We start from the raw sequence: 23,547 nt of genomic DNA on the forward strand, positions 1-23,547 counted from the left end.
ACTTTCTTTGACATATTTCACTTTAGCTTGAGGTATAGAGCCTATTTCTGTCCATAGAAGCAGCTGGGCTGGGAATACCCTTCCTTTGATTTTCTTTTGATCATCAATCTGGAAATTCCTCCAAACATTGAAGTTTTTTTGTAGATGCAAATGAGATGATCCCTTTAAAAAAAAAAAAGTTTACTAAAATGATACTATGAAAAATGCATTTCAGGAACAAAATGTTGAGATAATATTAGTTGTATTTACCTTTTTACCCACAAAGATGCAAGTTTTTAATTACTATAATCTATAAATTGCCTTAGCTATCTTGATTAATGTCTGGGCATAATACCATTAAAGCATTAAACCCATTTGGGGTATAGAACTTGCTTTGAAAGCTATTACTAAGTATGAAAAAAAAAACCGGATCAAGTTATTCAAGACCAAAAGGAGTCACAGTATACTGATAACAGCCATGAGAGTCAGTTAGCATACAGAAGACAGATTTTCAATGTTAGGGATGTTAAGGTCATGGAATGAATTCATAACTTTAGTCAGAATGATAAATAACAATTTCTTTATGACACTAAATTGAATCATTTGTAGGAAACCATAATTTCAGTGGTGCTTTGCAGGTCACAGTACTCTAAAAGACTTCTTCATGAATATTGACAATCCTAGGGTGTTAGGGCAGTCATGTCAAGGTGGCAGGAGCAGCCTGACTTGCTGGGGCACATCACTAACGCTGAGGGAGGAGTCACCCAAGAGGGACAGCGAAAAGTGAGGGAAGGAGCAGAGGCCCCTTGGGGGAGTCTGCGCCACTGGTGGGTGGCGAGTCCCTGGTGAAAGCCCAGGCCAGGCTTCTGCATTACCTGGCAGAAGGCGAAGGTTGGCAAGAGCCTTGCAGTGCGCAGAATTCTGAGTGCTCACGTCATAATTGACCCCCAGCAATGCTTGTGGACATTTGGTGGAGAGAGGTGGATGGTGATAGTAGTGGTTTTCAAAGCGGGTCTGATGGCTCACTGATAGTGGCGATGTTGTCCTGGTTTGGAGGCCTAGGCTCTGACTTGGGCCACTCCTTGGGTCAGGTGGGGGACAGCTTGGCTTCCCTCACCGGCCATATCTCCAGCTTCGCCAGGGACGCATTTCTGGAGGATTTAGAAGAGGTAGAAGCAGGTTTACCTCATTGTGGGAGAAAGGAAATTGAAGCTCCCCAATCTACATTCATATCAAAGGATGGAAGACTTACAAAGTACTGTACTGATCTGGAAGAAAAGCATGAAGAAGCATCAGAGCTTCCCATAAAGCATCCATCTGCATGTTACCGACATCAACTGCAACAGAGAGGGATAGAAGCCAGCCAACCTAAAGCAAGACAGATGGTACTAGAGGATCACCTGTGGAGACTGCAGTCACCTGCTCAATCAGTACATTCGGGAGCTGGTGGTATATCAATAACCACTGAACCAACTCCATTCGGCTGTGGAATCAGTCATCAGTTTTCATGTTTTCCTGATGATGACATGGACTTTAGTGATGTCATTTCATCACAACAAGAAATAAACAGCTTGTTAACTGAAGTTTTGAGACTTGAATGTGAAGTCGGCCACTGGAAGCATATTATTGAAGCACAAGAAACACATAATTCTGATCCAAGTGAAATCTGCAAACTCCGAAATAAGGTACTTGAACAAAACCAAAGTCAGGACATAAATAATCACCAACATGAAATGTCAGTTTTGCAGAAGGCACATCAAGAGAAACTGGCAGAGGTAAGTTGCCGGCATGGAGAGGAATTATGTGACTATGAAGAACGAATTGAAGAACTTGAAAATCAGTCACAACAAGGTGACTCAGGGGTTATAGCCTGTGAGATGCAAAAAACTATTCAGGTTCTACAAACTGAAAAAGTTGAGTGGACAAAAAAGATAGAAGTACTTGAGGATAAAATAAAAGATATCAATAAAAAATTATCTTCAGCAGAAAATGACAGAAATGTCTCCAACAGAGAACAAGAGCAGCTCAGTGTGGAAAAGGGACAAATAATTGAGCAGTGTGAAAACTTGCAACTGGAATGTAGTAAATTGCAGCCTTTTGTGATGGAGCAGAGTGATACTATGGCCGAAAAGGGGAAAAACTCTTCCACAGAGTTCATCGGTGGAAGAAGTGCTCAGGCTGCAACAAGCCCTGTCCAATGCTGAAAATGAAATAATGAGACTGAACGGTTTAAACCAGGATAACTGTCTTGCTGAAGACAATCTGAAACTTCATGTGCGTGTTTAAGCTTTAGAAAAAGAGAAGTCATTATTGAGTCAAGACAATGAAGAACTTCAGATATCACTATCAAAATTGAGCTGTGAATATGAAGTAATTAAAAGTACAGCTTCAACAGACATGAATCTGAATGTAAAATTCCATGACTTAAAACTTAACTTGGAGTCGAAGGAGCAAGAACTGAATCAAAGTATTAATGAAAAGAAAATGCTAATAGCTGAGTCAGAAGAATTGGACAATCAGAACCAGGAAGCTACAAAACACATAATTTTGATGAAAGATGAGCTTTCCAAACAACAAAATAAAGGAGACCTTGTAATCAAGAAATTGAAACAACTCAATAAAGAGAAAGATTTTGAAATAGCAAGCCTCAAAAAGAATATTGAGCAAATGGCTGCTGATCAAAAAGGAACTAAGGAACTTTTGGCATCTTGTTTAGGAGCAATTGATACAACTTATAAGTGAGAAAGAAGTTTTTATTGACAAACTCAAAGAACAAAGTTTAGAACTCCAAAAGGATTTAGATAAGTGTTTTCGGGTCTTAAGAGAAAATGAAATGTTAAGGCAAACCATAGAAGAAAAAGACAAAAGGATTGGATCCATGAAAGAAGAAGAAAATCATCTGCAAGAAGAATTGAAAAGACTTAGGGAACAGCAGAATAGAGCTAAAACCCTCTATAGTATTACAGAACTAGAATCTGAGGTACCTCAACTGAATATTGTTAATAATCATCTGGAAGAGGAAATTAAACATCATCAGAAGATAATTGAAGATCAAAGACAGGGTAAAATGCAACTACTTCAGTCTTTACAGGAGCAGAAGGAGGAAATGAATGAATTTAAATACTAATATGAGCAGATGAATGCTGCTCATACCAGGTTATTTTTAGAAAAAGATGAGGAAATTAAGAATTTGCAGAAAACCATTGAACAAATAAAATTTGCCCAGTTGCATGGAGACAGACACGACACTCAAACAGAGAATTGTGATATTTTTCAAGAAGCAAAAGTTAAAGAAAGCCTTAATATAGAAAATGGAGGTGAAAAACACAACTTACTGAAATCTGAAAATGAGACGTTAGTGAAAGGAATCAAAGAACTAGAACTTGAGATTAAGCTTCTAAATGAAAAGAATATATCTTTAACCAAACAGATTCATCAGCTGTCCAAAGATGAAGTTGGTAAACTCAAATTATCCAGCAGAAAGATGTGTAGATACAAGCTCTTCAGGCTACAATGTCTCCAGTTTCATACATCCAGGATGTCGCTTACCTTCAGCAGCAACTGCAGACCTTCACTATGGAAAGAGAACAAGTATTAGCCATTTTGAATGAGAAGGTGAAGGAAAACAGCCGTTTAAAATCAGAACATCACAAGATGAAGGACCTGGTTGCTGTGAAAGAAGCAGCCCTCATCCAGCTTCAAGAAGAAAATAGAAAATTGTCCACCCAATTCTTAAGTAGGGATCAAGATATGTTTAGAGAAACTCTGCAGAATTTATCTTGTATCATTAGAGAAAAAGACATTGAACTAGATGCGCTAAGTCAGAAATGTCAGACTTTATTGGAAATTTTACAAACTTTCGGCACTGGTAATGAGATGGGAGGTGTTAATAGCCATCAGTTCGAGGAGCTCCTAGAGGAATGTAATCAATTAAAACAGCAAGTTAAAAAAATGGTGGAGTGGAAAGAACAGTTAATGACAACGGTTCAAAATATGCATCATGAATCAGCCAAACATCAGGACGAGCTTCTTCAATTTGAAGCCCAAGTTTTGGTTGACACTGAAAATAGTTTTAAATTAGAAGCAGACTACACCGGCCTCATCCAAAGTTATGAGCTGAATGAAACCAAATTAGGCCAGGTTCAGCAGTGCTTAGGGCAGCTGTGCAACACCAAGGACCTTCCTGTAGGAAAACTTGATAGTATTTCACCCCAGCTCTTGTCTGCTTCATCACTTACCTCCCAGTCAGCAGAGGTCGAAGAGCTGAGAAAATCACAAGAAAAAGATGTCACAACAGAGACTCTTCAGGAAAACAACCACAGGTTGTCTGATTCAATTGCTGCTTTGTCGAAGATAGAGCAGAAAGAACATGAACAAACGGATTCAGAAATTAAACAGCGAAAAGCAAAACAAGGTATTTTACAGAATTTACTTAACAAGACCTCTTAATCAAAGCCAAAAGTGATCAGTTACTTTCTTCAAATGAAGACTTTACCAACAAAGTGAATGAAAACGAACTATTGAGGCAATCAGCCAAAAACCTCAAGGAGAGAATATTAATTTTAGAAATGGACATTTCTAAACTAAAAGTGGAAAATGAAAAAATAATAGAAACATCTAAAGAAAAGGAAATGGAATATCAAGCATTACAAGAGACAAACATGAAGTTCTCTGTGATGCTGTGAGAAAAAGACTTGCAGTTGGAGTCTATGAAGGAGGAAGCTCTTGCCTTTGAGCAAATGTTACAAGAAAAAGAACAGGACAATTCTGGGGAGTTCAATCATCTTGTAAATGCAGTTGAATCAATGCAGGAGAAGACAATTATGATTCAGCAAGAGACAGATCAAGTCATCTTGTGTCTGAAGCAAAAATAGATGGAAAACAGTACCCTACAGCACGAGGTTCAACACTTACATGACAAAGAATTATGCTTACACCAGGAGCTAGAGAGACTACGCAGCCATCTTTCAGAATCAGAAGATTCTTATACCCGGTAAATTTTGGCTATGGAAAAAAGGGAGATTGAACTGTAAAAGAAAGTCACCCTGTTGGAGAAAAAGCTAATTTCATCTTCGACTACAAGTCATCAAACCAATGTGCAGATAGAGTCCCCACAGGAACAGTTGAGGATCCTCTCCCAATAGAGAGATGAGAAGGCACTGCAGTTTTTGCTCTCTCAGGAAGGAGGAAAGCAGTCTGCCCTGTCATTAACTAACCTGCAAACGGTCCGAGAGCATTTCCAACAAGAAGAAAAAGCTATGTGTTCTGCTGAATTCGAGAAAGAAAAAAAATATATATAGCTGAATGGAAGGAAAAAGTCAAAGGAGAAGTATTATTATTACCACAGGAACATTTGGATGAAGCACATGTTGTGTTGAATTCAGCACCCAGATTTACGAGACAATTAGATCTCAAGGAATAACAGACTGGAGAACTTACAAAACAAAGTGAGCTCCTGCAAGAAATGCTGGACGATACACAAAAGAAATTGATGAACATGACAAGCAGCACAGAAGGAAAAGTGGACAAAGGCCTCCTGAGAAACCTTTTATCGGTCATTTCCGCACACCAAAAAGTAAGCATCGTGAAGTGCTACAGTTAATCGGAAGGATCCTGGACATTCAAAAGGAGGAAATGGAGCAGTTGTTGAATGAAGATTACCGTGGTGTTATCAAGTGGATGCCTGGTTGGCGTGGAGGAGGATCCAAATCTGTCCCCAACACACCTTTGATACCAAGTCAGCAATCTGTGCGGAAGAGTTCTTTTTCAGAACTTTTTGTTAAATTTCTGGAAACGGAATCTCATCCAGCTGTTCCACCACCCAAACTTTCTGCTTGTGCCATGGAACTCTAGATTCACCAAGAAGAAGAAAGCAAGGTGCAAAGGTGTCAGGAAGTTGTAAAGATGCAGCAGAATTCAGAGCCACTTATTCACCTAGCTGGACTGGGACCTAGTGGACCTGGACATCTTCTGTTGAAACCCTTCGCAGATGTCATGCCCACCTTTACACCACTGCCAGTGTCCCCAGGCCATTCTGCCAGGGTTGTACTAAAGGACCTTTTAAAGCCATAGGTGATTCTCAAGCCAGAGATGATGTAGCACTTTAAAGAAGCCACAACTCTTTGTACTTTTTGAGAGTGGCTTTTTGGAAAAAAGTGTCATGTATTTGCAGACAAAAAGAGAAAGAAAAAAGCTGATGTATATATAGCTACTAGGTATTTTGTCTTCCCTTTCTCTCTCTCTCTCTCTCTTTTTTGCTGTAGCGCTTAAAAATTTATTTTGTTTTGTTTGCTTTAGCACTTTTTGTTTATAAAATTTTGTTTTGATGTTATGAGGTAATCATCAACAATAATCAATTCTAATGTACTTTGTGAGCAACTGTACAGTGCAGCAGTAGTGAACCATTAGCTCCAACCTCTTTGTTTTATGCTTGTATTTGTTAAATTTAATTTTATTAAGATAAAAATGATACATTTGATTAACAGAAAGGAAGAAAAATCCAACTCATATGAAAAAGATCTATATAGCTTAGAATTCAGAGTCTATAAAAACAAAATATGTTGCCCAAAGTTGTGAATTCTTGAGTTTATAAAAGAAAACCTTGTACAACTACTAAAAGAAAATGACAGTGGGAAGGCCTGAACATGAAGTTTTGTGGATAAATTCTAAGATTCTTTTAATGCAAATACTATGACACCTATCCATTTTACTTATTTTCATTTCTGTAAAAAAATCACTTTACGTTAATTCACCTTTCTAGATGTTAATGTCTAGAAAGAAGACAATTTTGATAAGTCAAACCGAACGTAGAATCACACACACCATTTTCAATGGAAAAGTTAATTTGCAAGGATATATCATTAAATATCGGGACTGTTTATCTATGTACTTTTCTGGGCTCTAAAATAATGCTTACAAACACATTTTTAAAACCATTTGATCAAAAAACATCGGGGAAGAAAAATAAAATATAAAATTTTAAAAGATGAAATACTTGGAAAACCCTTTTTCATTTTTGTAAATTAAGGTAAAAGATAAAAGTTTTTAGCTGAAGTTAGGAGAAGTCAGAGAAGAGAAAAAGCCGATTATATAAGAAACACTTCTCTGACACCTGTAATTTCTTGAGCCATTAAGAACATTTTTATTAAAATTAATTTAAATAAAATTTAATATAAATTAAATGATAATTCAATATAAATTGATTTAATTTAAATTTATTTTTAAACAATATTATTTAATTTCAATTTTTTAATTAATATTATTAATTCAATAAAGTTAATTTACATTAAATTATGATCTAATATATATTTAAAATTTATTAAATTTCATCTAGATGAATTTAATACAATTTAATAATATTAGTTTAATTTACATAGAATTTAATATAAATCAAATTATTCACATTAACATAATTTACTACAAATTTTAATAAAATTAATTTTGATAAAAATGTTCTTAATGGTTCAAGAAATTACAGGTGTCAGAAATATTTGCTACATGATCTACTTTTGTCTCTTCTCTGATTTCGTCTAACTTAAGCTAGAAACTTTTGATTTACCTTTGATCTTAATTTACAAAAATAAAAAAGAGAAGACAAGATACCTACTAGCTACATATATATCAGCTTTTACTTTTCTTTCTTTTAATTTTTTCTCAGTTTCAACTTTTTATTTATTTGATTTTCAAGCTCTTTTAGGATAGGGACATGGGATTTACCTTTTAAATCTCAAGCAATCAGAAAAGAAAAGAAAGTACTAGTTTTGGCTTTTTAATGTAGTGCCGAAAATGGGACCTGAAGTAAACATTAATCATCTTTAGAAGACTTTGTATAAAAAGGCTGAAAATTATTTAACCCAAGACAATTATGGCTTTAAATTTGCCCTGAGAGGTCAACAGTTCCCTGCGACTCTGCATATGTGGTTCTCTGAGACTTCATCCTGCCCATAGGTTGATGTGACCATTACCACCACAGCCGTGAGACACACCTGCATGCTAAACATCAGTGAAATCACTTCCTTGCACCAGCACCCGCTGTTTAGAATTGAACAAGAAGAGTCTTTAATTTTTTATAAGTCCATTATAAAAGGTCCTAACTCAATGCTTAATTGAATTTGTTTTGAGTAAATTCTAGTAACAGAACTAATACATGGTAGTGAATAACAATTCACATTTGAAAGTCATAGCTAAAATATATACTATTTTAAAGTTTGTATTGGTGAAATACTGTAAAAAGTTGGTCTATGCAAAGTTTGTGAACCGGATTCACACAGAGCATTTCCAGAATTATAAACAAATCGGAATTTCCATAATCACATGATGAAACTTAATGTGTATTGGCTAAATAGTCTTTATTCCTTCCTTTAGTTCTTATGTGAAAGTTTTACCCTATTCATCAAGTTAATTATCTTTGTAATAATGTAACTATTTTAATATCCAAAAAAGAAAATACTATTCTTTTGAAAATTGAGACAAGCAATAGAATACGATTGGAAATAATTTATATGGCATCTTACTTGTATAAATATAGATTAACAGATTTTAAAATGTTGCTGAAAATAAAATTTTCCTTGTTCTACAACTACTTTGTTCTTAAATAATTAACCCAAGACAATTATGGCTTCAAATTACATGACACAAGAAGCAATTGAGAATAGGAGATACTCAAGTCTAGTTTTAAACATACTCCATACTCATGTTCCCAATATATTTAATGATGGCATTTAAAACATGGATGTGAATATCCTAAAGTCCCTTTCTCATTTTTGCTATTGTATCAACTGAAAATATTTGTAGCTACATCTGGAAGATGTGGGAAATGTTCAGTCATTTGATTTATGAGCCCTACAAGTGGAGTGTCTAGGGCTAGGGCTTTTAGTTCCCAGTAAAGTCTTTGAATTCATAAACATCTTGAAAAATCTTATTCACATATGCAGAAAATGTATTTAATCAACATTAGTTTGCAGGAACCAGAGCAGAGCAAAAGTGGTTATTGAAGAATATTTCGGGCTGAAATATTCAGAACTGGAGAATATTGTGAGGTTGTGGTCTATTGCCAGTGTTTTCTTATCTGAACTTCCTTTGGATTAAACTTGTCTATTTTAGCCACAAAAGCAGATAGTTAAGTTGTTCAAATTTATTGGGAAATGAAATCCTTTGGTCTTAATGACTCTTAAGCAAATCTCAGAGCTTAGCTCACTAGATTTTTTGTTTTATGAAGGCACATTTTGCCTCGTGAAAAGTGCCATTGCTATCAGATGCCCCAGACATGTCTGGGCATCAGTAGGTATCTCTGAACACACATCTGATGAGTGCACACAGTGTGTATGTTGGAATTTGGTCTATGGATGAGGGCACCAACATGGTCACCTGGCGGCCACTAGTGGGAATATCCCCAAAACCCATTAAATGTTAGTTGGGGACAGGGTAGAAAGGATTATAAAATATGGAATCATTTCGTGGTTGAGAATCACTGTCTTATCTTGGTGACTAGCCCTCATTGAGTTCAGAGATGGGAAGTCTGTGGACCTATTGTGAGAAGCATTGGTGTAGTGAACCTTGGTTGTTTTGAGCAGTTGAGAGAAAAAGAGAGGTTGAAACTGAAAAAGATGGAGTAAACATAAGTAGACTTTAAGTTGGGGGGTGAGCTTGCTAGGACTGCCATAACAAATTACCAGGGGTGGGTTGCTTAAACAGAATTTTATTCTCCCAGTCCTGGAGGCTGTGAGCCCAAGTCAAGGTGTGGGCAGGCTGGTTTATCCTGGGTTTCTCTTCTTGCTTTGTATGTGGCTGCCTTCTGGTGTCTCCGCATAGTCTTTCCTCTTTGCATGTCTGTATCCTAGTCACTGCTTCTTAAAAGGACACCAGTCATACTGGATTCTGGCTCACTTTAATTTTTTAGGATCCCATTTCTAAATACAGCCACATTCTGAGTTGCTAGAAGTTGGGAATCTCAACATGAATTTTAGAGGGACAGAATTCAGCCCATATCCAGGGACATCAAATAGAGAAGGGGGGAGAGGGCTCAGGGCTACTTTGGAAGAGGCAAAAGCCTCTAGAGAAAGGCTGATCAAATAACCTTAATCTGAGGACAGTTCCTGCAGGTTTTCCCAGCCAGAGAAATGGAAGTTCAGCAGGCAAAATAAGTGAGAAGCTAAACCTATGGAGAAATTGTCAAAGTAGGTTGTATCTACAAAACAAATTTCAGACTCCTCTTTCCGGCTTTTCAAACTCCTGCATATAAAGACGTTTCCCTGCATGTTCTCTCTTTGTTCATGACAAATTTTCCCAGACTCTAAGCAATGTGACCAATACTGTAATATAAATTATCACATCTATATATGCTATTATCTATAATTATTATACATAATATTATATAACATGACGTACTAATATTGCATATTAATTATAATTATTGATACATGATATCATACATATGCTAATACTAATACCATTTCTGTCTCCTTTTCTTTACCTCCCTCTGATCCTATTGACCTCTTTTCTTCCTCTTGTCACCATTTCCAATGTGATCAATGCACTCTCTCTTTCCCATTTCTCTCTTGATTAGCCATTATAAACAAGCCCAAGAGACAAATCAAGAAAGCACAGAGGGAAAGAAATGAGACTTAAAACCTTCTACCTTTCTTCCCCCTATTGTAAGAGGCAGAGCAGATGTCATTCGCTATTATTGATAAACAACTTTTTCAACAACTGTTTGTGAATATTTGTACTTGATGCTGACTTGGTTGATAAATGTTCCCTTGGGAGAGTCTGTCTCTGGATATAATCAAACTTATAACTACTGTAAAAGCTGTTCCCATGTTCAAAGAAAAAACAGCTGCACTCGCTCCTCATTTGACTTCTTAGAAGAGGAAAATCTTAACATTAAGTGAAAATAGTTTAAGGAGGAAAAGAATGCTTTGAGTTCAAACTCTTGCTTTCTTTTAAAATTTTCATTAATGTACCAATTATTTTGTCACCAAATGTAAATGAAAGACTTTGAGTAGTAGTTTCATTACCATGCTCTCGCTCTCTCCAAAATAAAAAAGAAACCACTCAAATTCTCGGTTTCCATGAGCGTTTAAAGAAGTTTCTATTGGGTGCTTTTCACTGAATTACCATCAGACTATCTAATTTTTATTTTGACACATCCATATTCCCTGAGAATATTTTCTGCTATCCTTGTGTCTGGCACTTGATCATGTATTTTTTAAAAAATGCCTTTTAAGTTATCTGATACAATCTTTGTTAAAAAATTGAGCTGAACTAAAAAAAGAATTGACCATTGTTGGATCATCAATGGAGAATTTGTTTATTACGAATATCTTGATAGTCACTGAAAACATTCTATTTTATTGATGTGACTATTTCAAAATTTAATGTTTCTAAACAGTTACATGTAGGTTGTGTTTTAAATTGAATACTTAAGTTTTTGGTTGTTTATGAATGAAGAAAACAATGAGTTTCTTATTAAACTGTAAACACATTTACTTGCACTAGCATTATTTTATATATAACCAGAAAAATACAAATAGTAGCATTTTGTAGGGAAATTTCTTTCTACCCCAATGACAATAGTGTCCTTTTGGTTGATAGTATGTGGATTTATTTTAAAGCTCTTGAAGGGGTGGGAGAAGCAAGAGAAAGAGCCCACTAACGCATCTGCCTGTACCTGTGTTAAGGCTCAAGGACCCACTGTGATATTCTAGTGGTGCATGCACGTCAGGTGTGCTAAATTATAACAGTGAGTCCATGTGTTGCTCTTAACTTTCTCCTGCTTAGCTTAGCTCTCTTTGCAATTCATTCACTTTTGCTTGTGGTATTCTATGGGCCTGAAATATAACTGGACTCATTCTTCCCACCTTGCCCCAGTCAATCTGTCCAGTTTTCTTCAGTATTTTCTCACATTTCTTAAATCACTTCTTCATCTCTGCTATTCTTCAACACTCAGGTTTTCAGTTCAAAGGTTATTTTTCCTTTTTTTTTCATATTTTAAATTGAAGTTAATGATTAAAAAAAAAGTTAGTTGATAGATGATCATTAGCGAATGGTACCATTCACAAAGGCACATGCCCAGGAACCCTCCTTCTCCAGCCACATCCTACCTGTCCGCAGTTACACCCAGTTAATCCCTGTCAGAGGATGAATATATTGAGTAGGTTAAATTCATTTCCCCATTCATTTTACCTTTAAACTTTCTTGCACTGTCTCACACATAGTCTTTTGGGGACACCCAATATCTAAACCATACCACAAACATTACCCTTTGCTGGTGCCAACAAATTGTTCTGATATTTGAGATCCTTGTCAGATTCTTGGGATTCCTTGTTGTGCCGATGCAGAAAACTTAACTGTAAAACTATAAAAATCTATAGAAGAAATACATCCCTTGGATCAATTAGTTTGAAATAATTACGGAAAGTCTTCACTGGGCAGTCAAAAATTATGCAGTTCCTACTGGCATAGCTTAGGAAAACATTACAAACAAACTTTAAAATATGAAGTTACAAAATGACTAATACAGATGGTGGTATGCTTCTCTGAGTGAGTATGTGTGAGGGTGGGGGTGTTGCTACAGACTCATCTGTCTTAAATGCAATGTTTAACCTGTGTGTGTGCCTTATTATAAGACCTTAGAAACATCAAAAACATCTCCCCGGGTGAAATCTCTTTCCCCATATGACAGTTCCAGACAAATCCAGAAAAACCATGGAGTCACACTGCAGTTTGACGATTTTTTAAAGAGGATCAAAGAGCATCTTTTTTGTAAAACATTTCTTTCTTATAAGAAGAAACAAAAAAGGCACCCCTTTAAAGACCTCCCACATTGCTGCTCTGATTGACAGGTCTGACATCCCTCAATATTACCACAGCATTCCAGCTAATTACTTAGAAACAGATAAACCCACCCAAGGCCAACCAGTAAGTAGGAACGTATGTGAAGAGTGATCTCATCCTGGAACTCTCAAGGAGACAACACAGACAGGGAGGAGAGAGAAAGAAAGAAAAAGTAATTTATGTTTTTTTGTTTGCCTTCTTCCTTCTTTGCCCCTCTGTTTTGATCTTCAATATTTTATAGCAAATGCACACTTTCTGAGAGACCATTAGTGCATGCTCAGTATATGGGTATTTGATTTTATTAAATCACTAAACTTTATCAGAAACCACAGCATTGTAATTTTAATAGGTATTAAGTTGGAATGACATATTATTGGGAACATGTCTAGATAATTAAAAAATTGTAGGCAGTTGGTTAGGAAAATGTTTTTTGGAGTCAGTAGATATCAAGACTTCCACATAAAAGTTTTAAAAAATTTTAATTTTTTTTCTCATTTTTTGTGTCATAAGAAATTCCTTCCTATCTAGATATGTAATAAAGGTTTTCTCTTACGATATCATGTAAAATCTTGGTCTTTGCTTATTCACATTTACGTAGTAAAAATCTAGAATCTCTTTTTGAATATGGTGTGAGATAGTTTTATTTTTTTTTTCAGTAGGGAAGAATACTGTCTCATCAGCATCACTGCTGTAGTGAATTGTTATGCCACAGTTCTACATCATGAGCAATGTCTTCATGTGTATTTGGTTCTATTTCTGAGCTCTTCAGGTTGTTCTTTATATTTCCAAGACATACAACTATTTGAGCTCTATCACTTATTCAGTGGTGTGGTCTGCTGAATTATGATAGTTTTTAGGATTTTCTAGGTAGAAAAAATCATGTGTAGTTTTATGAATATTTTAATCACATACTGGATGCTGCTTGTGAAACTGACAGGGGGCTTCAGATATACCCTTTGAGTATCCACTAGGACCCTTGCTGATATTAACCCACAGAGACACTGCAAGGTATGTCTGCTCTGGGAAGACAATTTATCAGGAAGCTGCTGTCTAGTCTGCACTCAATTACAAATACTCTTGACATCTTTACCAAGCATGGGTTTAGATTCCCCTATTTGTTCCTTGAACATCTTATACCTACAGCTGTTTACACATTACATTTTGATTATGCATGTATATCTCTGTCTTTTAAAATATAGAATGATCTTCCTCCTTTTGAAGATCCAAATGAATTCACTATGTTCTCACCTATCACAGTTCACATTTTTAAAGTCAATAGGTCTCATTTAAATGTTGCCATCTGCAAATGGTATAAAATATGTATTAATGCCACTGAAAACAAATACACTCTAATTAAAACAAAATTTCTCTCTAATCTACCTAAAAGAGAAAAGAGAAAGCCCCAAAATACTATACAGTTGATATTTCATTTAAAAAAGTCTTCAGAGAAGCTGGATATGGTCGCACATTGTAGTCCCAGGGACTTGGAGGCCTGAGGTAGGATTGTAAGTTAGAGCACAGCCTGGACTATTTAGGGAAACCCTAACTCAATATTTAAAAAATTCAAAGGGCTAGGGATGTAGTTCAGGGGTAGAGCACTTGCTTATCAGCTTAAGGCTCTGGGTTTCATTCCCCTGAGAGTGTAGGCCTGTGTATTTGTATATGTGTGTGCACACATACAATTTTTCAGAGAGATGAGTATTCTGATATTTCTGATCACTTTGCTCATTCAAATTTTATATTTGCACACTTCACACTTCTATCAAAGTTTGAAACCTAGATAATTTTAAAGATTGTATAATATATATATTTTTTCTTGTTCTACAGTGGAAAGGGACTGAGTGGCCCATTTGCTGATTATATTTGCCAGTAGCCACACATATGACAAAGCACAGAAAAACAAAACCTCAGAAGATAATAATTTGTTCTAGTCATAGTTTGTGGTTATTTTTTGTCTGCTTGCTAAACTTAAATGGTTTTGAAATAATTACATATCTAGCATTATTTTGGGAATAGTTAATTATTTTCCATGAATGTCAGTTTCCTTGTTTCTACAATGGTGACTTTTCAGGGTCCCTATGATGATTAAATGATTTATAAAAAATTTGGCAGAATCAGAATGGTCATATAATTGGTGGCTAAAATGAAAGACATTGTTAGTGGTGGTGTTATTATAACATTTTCTCATTTTGCTGAAAAATTAGAATTTAAAACATTTTATGTGTTATATTCTTATACAGCTGTGCTATTTATTAATGATAAATGTTTACAAATATTATGTATATTTCAATTTCTTAAATTATTAGACATTAAAAGTTCAGTATTGCTTCAGTTACATGTTTTCTACATTACACATTATTGTTGCATTACTAATCAGGATACTGATTTATTTTCTTACTTTTTTTTTTTTTGCTTTTGTTTTTGGTACTAGATATTGAACCCAGGGGTACTTTGTCACTCCAGACCCTTTTTATTTTTTTATTCTGAGAAAGGGTCTTGCTAAGTTGTTTAGGGCCTCACAAGTTGCTGAGGCTGGCCTTGAACTTGCAATCCTCCTGTCTTGGCATGACGAATTGGGCAGATGACAGACATGCTCTGCTGCACCCACCAGGATATTGACTTTTCAAGAAGAAGAAATTATTTTGTAAAATGGCTTGACTTTTTAATGACCTAACTTGAAATATTTCATATACTAGGTTGGAATAGGGTGGGTTGAAAGGGGATGCTTGGAGAAGGAATAAAGTAGTGTTCTATTGGCCACCTTCTGACTCCAGTTCATTGAATGAATTGAGCAAAATAATAGTCCACAAAATACTATTGGATTAGTTTCTGCAAAATCTTAGCAAAGAATTATTCTTACACACTATCAAGAAGATATAGTCATCATTAACCCACACTTATCTTGAGTGCTTTATAGCTCAAGCAACAATATCATGTTTGCAGATTTTATAGAAGTAAGGCAAAAATGAGGCTATTTGTAGGAGTTTACCTCAGGTAATAGGGATTTCGACCTTCTCTGTAAGAAAACTCATAAAAAATTTTGTAATAGAGTGAAACTGGGTTGAGATTGGGAGAAGGGGAGAAGATGAACTTAATCAACTACGGAATTTTTCATTGAGACTATGGGTGACTATGAGATTTTCAAGGTTTCAATGAAATGTGATTCTTGGTAAAAAAGACCTAAGAAGCTTGAAAAGAAACAACTCAGAAGCTGTAGGGTAAGTCTAGATCTTAGGCCTTATGGAAAATTAAAATAATCATAACATGGCATTCAATAGCAGTTCTGGTGACTTGATCATTTTGTTTTCTTGTAGCTTTCTATTACTGTTCTTTTAGGCTTCTCTGTATAAACCTTACATTTATACTCCCCTACAATGAGGGGCTTTCAAAGGGGGGAGAGCAGAGAACCCAAGAAAGCAAGTGACTTTGGTATCAGAGGAAAAAAAATTGAATAATATTTTATATTATACGTCTTCCCTCTGGAAGAGAAAAAAATAGAGAAGAAACTTTGATAGGAAAGAACGAAATTAAAGGTAAAATTGTATGGTGAAAATTCAATGCTACAGCTTAAAGAGGTTGAAATGGAAACATGGTGGAGGATGTAGCAAAAGAAAAACCAAGGAGAAAAGGGTGGAAGAGTTATGTGCAATATCTGAAGGAAAGGAATATCTAGGTGCCATTAAGGGGTGTGGTTGGGTGAGCTGGTCTTATCAAAGTGGGTAGAGGATTTCACGAGGACTCCACTAAGGCAGCTGAACTGTCTTATGTTCCACTGATGCTTCAAGGCTGTGTTTTGACATGGGAACACTTAAAAATATCAGGAATGACACCTCCATGTGACCATTATCCAAAGAACTAGGCTGTTGATATGACATTAAGAATTTCATGAAATATCCAGAGCAATTAAAGGATCTCTCAGAGACACTTGCTAAGAATTAATTTAGTTTAAAATACATTCAGTGAGGCAACTGTTTTAAGAAATAACATTAGAGGAGACACCAGAATGCAGCCTCAGTTTAATTTGAGCTAAGCCAAACAGACAGGAGAAAGCTGAGCTGATGAAAGTATTAAGTAAATGTCCTTTGTTTTGTGATGTTGTCTTCCAACTTTCTAGTGGTGTGGTGTCATCTAGAAAGAAGCTCAGCATATTGGACATTTAGTCTGACACAGAGATCTGTAAAGAGAGAATTTTTATTAGGGAGAAAACAGGGAGCAAAGAGAAGCAAGATGCTTTTGTAGCAGAAACAAAAATATTCAAATAAGACTTTACATCAAATTCTCTACCCTGAAAGCGAGGAAACAACTCATGTAAGCGTAAAATTGAATAGAAAAAAATCAATTCCTTATCAGTGCCAAAGCCTGAAGGGTTAAGAGTAACTTAAGAGTAACTACCACAAACATATGGTTGGAAATGAAGGAAGCCAGAGGAGGAGAAAAAGGGTAGAAGAGTTTTGAGCAATGCCTGAATGAAAGGAATAGCCACATGTCGTTAACTTTAATAAATGCTCAGTGTCTTCAGGTCGGGTCAAATAAATTTCTAAATTTTTTGTTAGTAGAAATATAGCAAATTAAAAACAAGTCATTCCTTCCAATTTGGACAGCTTCTAATGTAGTTATGAGAAATCTTACTATTGCTTAATTTTATATGTTGTCACTGAAGATAATTTTCTTAAGAAACTTTTCAATGATGACCTTTACAAATGTCTCAAGTGCAGTTTTTTTTTTTTTTTAAAGAGGGGATAGTCATGTTGTTGAACATGCACAAACCACTTTCTAACGTTCTTTAACATTGTGTCATTCAGACTTGCCTCTCTGAAGAGAGATATTTCAGTAAGTGGCCCATTAGCCTTACATAGAGGAAGAGGCTCATTTTTTCCCATAACCACTGATCTCCTTGTTAGACATCCCTGGAGTTTGTATTGATATTAACAACCATGAAACTCTTCAGCAAATGGCAACTCCAAATCAGTGCCAATTCGACGCTCAATCATCCATCCCAAACGCACAGCAGACATTGTTTACACAGTGGTAATCAACAGAGTAAATGTAGAATATCCTAGAATAAATTATGATAAATTTCCTGCTTTACGATGATAACTTAATGGATCAGCCACTGACTATCTCCTAAAGAGAGTGAATTGATGAACATTCTTTTCAGTGAGAAATTATGATGGAACTCTTTGTGATTTTAACATTCAAATTAGGTTTCTTTCTTTCTTTCTTTCAATTCAGAGCTCATGTTTTAAGAGTTAAGAGTAATCATGGTCTTTTGTAGGTCAAGGAATAAACTGTTTACAGCCGAGAGTGGCAAGGTTTTGCAGGAAAGATGATGTCTTTCTGGTGTTCTTCCTCCCACCAGAATGACCTACTGATCTCCAGAAGGAATCCTGCAGAGTGTGCCAGATATGCAATTCCTAAAGTCTTTTTTTCTCTATCGTTAGGGTGACTGGCTAATATCTTTGCAAATCTATCAAAGCAATTTTTTTTTGTATCCTCTTTCTTGGAATTTTATTTCCACATGTGAGAATGAGTAGTCTGTATGGAATTCATCGCTCCCCTTTGACTTCAAAATCTGCACCAGCAGCCTCTAGTGAACAAAATAGCAGCCTCACATATAGATTGAGTTCATTTCCATTTCCATCTGTCTCTGACCCTTTTCAGTTCCCATCATTTCAGTGTAACGATTTCCTTTTTCTAATGCCTTTATCCATTTGATCAGAGATTATGTTTCTCAAAGTATATATTTTCCACGTCTGATTTTTTTTAAAGTTGAAGTCACAGAGCAATGCCTTTTTTAAATTTTCAGTTCTTAGTACCCCAAATCCTAGTTGTTGGAACAGAAACTGACTTTAGGGGCTAAAGTCAATATTAATTAAATATATATATATATATATATATATATATATATATATATATATACACACACACACATTCATATATATATACACACACACATTCATGCAATTTGGAGATTAACATCCTTGCTGTTGCTTTCAGGAGTTCTGTGAACATGAGATTTTTCTTTTTATGACTGGAGTAGGGTAGCAGTTTAACACATTGGTCAAACAATTTCTTTCTGGACTCAGTTTTTATTATTACTCCACCATTTAATGATGTTAGTTGAATTACTGTGTGATCTTGTGATTTTGGTTGAGCTACTTAACATTCCTAGAACATATCTGTGGAATGGGGTTCATAATACTGAGCAAATGCTTGATGTGTAAATGAGAATAATGTTTAAAAAATTTGATGTTTAATGAGCACTCAGTAAATGTTAGATATAATGACAATTTTTCTGGTTTTAATCCATGATAGCTATATTCCTCTGTTACTCCATGGCTTCTTGATCAGCTTACAATAATTGTGAGCTGGTTATAAGAAAAGTCTGGTGTGTAGAAGAGGCAAAGAGTACAAGAAAGGGGTTTTTAATTTGAAGGTGCTTTGTAAATCATAAAGAACTATATAAATATTATAATAACAAGGCTGTATGTGCTCTTACCCAGTGGTAGTAAGAAACATGTTGAAACATACTTCATGAAGCGTGCTACCAACACAGGCAACAGGAGGGCTGATAATAATAACAGAATGGAAGTAGCAAAACGACCCCAGAAGCAAAATGAACTTAGGCTAATGTATCAGACTTTCTCCTTTGGTTGCAAACAATAGAAACCTAATTCACAGGGACTCTGGTGCTCTGATTCATCATACTGGATCCAACACTCGCTCTTGGAATCAGCTTTACCACAATGACATAGATTGAGAGCAGGAGAGCAATGTTTTCTTAAGGAAAATCCAAGTGCTTCTCCTGAGAAGAGGAGGAAAGGAAGCTCCTCCAAGGGATCCTTCCATTTCGCAGAGTGTCCTCAGCCTCAGTAATAGTGTCCTTCAATAGCAAAATATTTCCATGGTTCCAGGTATTCCCTTATTCTGTAAAACAGTATGGTGCTGCCTTCAAGTCTGACAAGCCCACTTGCTGTACTAATGGTATTTCGTTGATGCAAAAACTGATAATAAGGAAATATTTCAGGGTAAAATAAATTACTATTCAGCAATTAAGAAAATTAACATATGATGAATTCCCAATTAAACAAATGAGCACTATATTTTATGTTTATAAGAAAAGATGCAACTTTTTAGCAGAAGGAAAAGAATTTTTTTGCTTAAATGGAAGTTTCAATACAGTATAAAATATGCTTTAATTTGTGCGGCCAGGAAACTTGAAAAATGCAAATTATTTTACATAGAGGATTTCAATCACAATAGAAACTTACGTACCTTTTGGCTCTTGTTACTGACATTTACCATGCACCTTTACTTCATCAATTTATAGAATACTTATCATGTAAAAATTATACTCATAGCATTTAACTTGCTTTCCAACAAAAGGAACAATTAAATTCCAACAATATATTTGCACTGAATTTAAATATATATCTTGAATTTGCTTTGTAGTTTTATTACTTTTTCCCCAAGAGCACTTTGTGTATTATGTATGCTTAGTCTAACTATAGCTTTTTTTAAAATATCAGAATAACATTTCCCAAACAGATCTGACCAGGAACTATTTCCCTGAATAATTAATAATAATGAGAGGGAACAGGCAAATATGACATGGCCTTCATGGAAGTGTGAGGCCACGGTACTGCTTGTTGGGAAGGCCATCAATTAGGAGGCTTAGATCAGGTCCATGACAGTGGTTTTCAGTATTTTGGAAATCACAGAAAGTTTTGAATATCTAATGAGAGCTATGAACTATTTATATTAAAAAGATCTACATGCACACACTCTTACAAATATTTGCTTAGAATTTTAGGACTCCTGAAGTTATTTTTTGAGTACTTCCAGGTGTCCCTCGGATTTTGTTGAACTCACCTTTATATTTTGGAGAACATGTCTGAGATCTTTGCAAACCTCTTGCACTAAGTCCTAGTTACTTATCTGTTTTATCATTCATTTACCTATTTACTTATTTGTTCACTTATTCATTTATTCAATGAGTTTGATATATAACACTACTGTAAAGCAGTAGAGCAAAACATGTGCAGGAAAAGTTATTCATTTAATAATAAGTGTTTAATATATGCTATATTCTTTGTAAAAAAATTTAGGATGTCACAATTTTGAAGACCTACAAAAATACCAGCTTTCCTTACGAAATGAGACAGAAAGAAAGGAGGAAAACATAGTGAGCACATCCAAGCTACCAAACACTGCACTATGCATCTTTTTAAAAAAAATTTTTTTAGCTGCAGATGAACACAATATATTTATTTAATCATTTATTTTTTACATGGTGATGAGGATCAAACCCAGTCCCCGACATGTGTGAGGCAAGCACTCTACCACTGAGCTACAACCTTAGCCCCTGCACTATGTATCTTATGAACATTTTTCTTTTGATCCTATAACAACTCTGAAGACAACATTATTTTCACCTTTTGTCATTAAGTATGCTGAGTTTAATGAAGTTTTAGTAATTTTCTTATGGTTGTATATTGCAGGGCCAGTATACTAATTCAACCATCTACATTTTAAAATCTAAGATACTCTGCTGTCTCCCCAAGGCAAAATAAATTATGTTTACTCCAATGATATATTAAGTCAAAATTCTTTGTCTGGCTTTATGCAATGCACCAACTTTGTTAAAAATATTATCTATGTTATAGAGATACAACAATCAAAAACTTCAGATGCTTTCCATTTTTGTCACTTGCTATTTATAAGATTTTGACAAGTAATTGAGTCTCTGAAGGTTTTAATTTCTGGATCTATAATTGGAATTGATCTAGATGATCTTTCAGGTCTTTTGAGTTATAAATTTTTATGATAGATTCATTCAGATTATCAAACTATTAAAGTTTAATAATTTGAAGAAAGACTAGTAGATTTTGTCTGTGCACATAATTTTTTCTCAGGTAAGTTATAAAGAGATCTACTTAGCACATCAAAAATTCTAGAGATTGATAAAAGGCAAAGAGGTAAAGCATGTACAATACTTCAGTTTACTAGAGAATTCACTGCTCAGGAATCTATCACTTAATAAACGCATCACTTAGGAGTCTAGCATTTAGTAAAGGAACTATTGCAATAACAAAGATCTTATTTTCTGGCCAGGAATATCAACAGGAATATAATCTAGTCATTTTTAAATAAAATGATAACTAGGTAAGAATGATCCATTTAAAAACCATTTTTGTCCAATTCTCTCTTTACAAATGAAAAGATTAAATGTCAAAGAGGATAAAATATTTACTTAAATTTACAATCTTTTTAACTTTTTTTTTTTTTTGCTTGAGAATTGAACCTAGGGGTATTCTACCACTGAGTTGTATCCCAGATCCTTTGTCCTTTTCTAAATTTTGAGACAGGGTTTCACTAAATTGCTGAGGCTGGCCTGGAACTTGTGATTCTCCTGCCTCAGCTCCCAAACTGCTGGTATTACAGGTGTGTGCCACCACACCTGGCTACAATGTAATTATTGAGGCCCTAAGATGGAACCTAATCAAGAATTTTGCTCTTTTGACACCCTTGGCCACTACTCATCTTTAGATCTTTTTCTTTTACTCCAGTAGATTTCTCCCCTGGTTGGTGAACAGAGACTCTCTTACAAATTTATTCTGTACCTCAGAACCAAATTACCATCGTGAAAACTAAATTTTCATACCCCTACCCCACTGCTTAATCTCTAGTGCCTCCCACTACTCATAGATAATATGCTTTATGTATTTTATTTATATATATAATGCCCATGAAGTCTGGTTCTAATTCTCTTTCTCTATGGGGTCCTTCCTCCGTCTCTTTCAATTTCTCTCTCTCTCTCTCTCTCTCTCTCTCTCTCTCTCTCTCTCTCTCTCTTTTTCAGGGAGCATTCCTTAATTTCCTTTAGCTAGAGAAGTGTCTTTATGCTTGAGAATTTCTAAGCTTATACACCTGTATAGTAACTCTCAACTTCTACCTGTAGTTACTGATAGGTTTTGCATTCCTTTTACCACAGACTCCTTGAGTATAAATTGAATGGTGAAGCGGTTCGAATAAAGCCTGGTGCTGTGAAAAGATTCAGTAAATATGAATTCTCCTTCTCACTTTCTTCCCTCATCCCTCTTCCCACAGTGTTTCTCAGACAAAAAATTCAGTGGGGGATAATTTTTTGGAATGGGTGGATGTAATCAGTCAACTTCTGTAATCAAGTACATCCCTATACTCCCTCCCAATTCCTACCAATCCCAGCTTCCCTACTTCTCTACTTCCAGTGGGGTCCTTGTCCTAATGTCTCCAGATCAGCTTCAGGCCTGATTCCTTTCCATCCATATGGTTATTCCCACCACATTTTTTCCTTCTTCCGAACTCTGGCAGCATATGTGGCCTATTTAGTGAATTCATATTTAACCCTGTATTACCTTTACTTACTTTCATTTGTCCAATCTCTTCATGTTGGGGCATGAGAACTTCCTTATAATTCTTGTATTTTTTGGCACATTTTTGCATATGAATTAACATTGGTCCCCTTTTTGCATAAGAATTAACATTGGTCAAATTTCCTTCCATTGTCATCCTTCAATAATACTTTTTTTTTTTTCACTTTTCTGCTACTATCTCACACACTTACAAAAAATCTTCTGGAGCATGAGAACTTCCTTCTGATTCTTTTTTACAAATTCTGAGATAAATTGCTAATATTCTGGGTGGAGGTGAGGATGGGGGATACTGAATCACATGCCCAATCTTACTTTGTAT

General features: G+C 35.3%; 1 pseudogene; it reads left to right on the forward strand.

Annotated features, from left to right (window-relative positions):
• The first annotated feature begins 523 nt into the window (after positions 1 to 523).
• Positions 524 to 6,152, forward strand: LOC124081338 (thyroid receptor-interacting protein 11-like; annotated as a pseudogene).
• Positions 6,153 to 23,547: the final 17,395 nt, after the last annotated feature.

Source organism: Marmota monax, unplaced genomic scaffold (assembly GCF_021218885.2).
Source record: "Marmota monax isolate L192 unplaced genomic scaffold, Marmota_monax_Labrador192_F-V1.1 WCK01_AAM20220418_F8-fsc00159, whole genome shotgun sequence".
NCBI lineage: Eukaryota > Metazoa > Chordata > Mammalia > Rodentia > Sciuridae > Marmota > Marmota monax.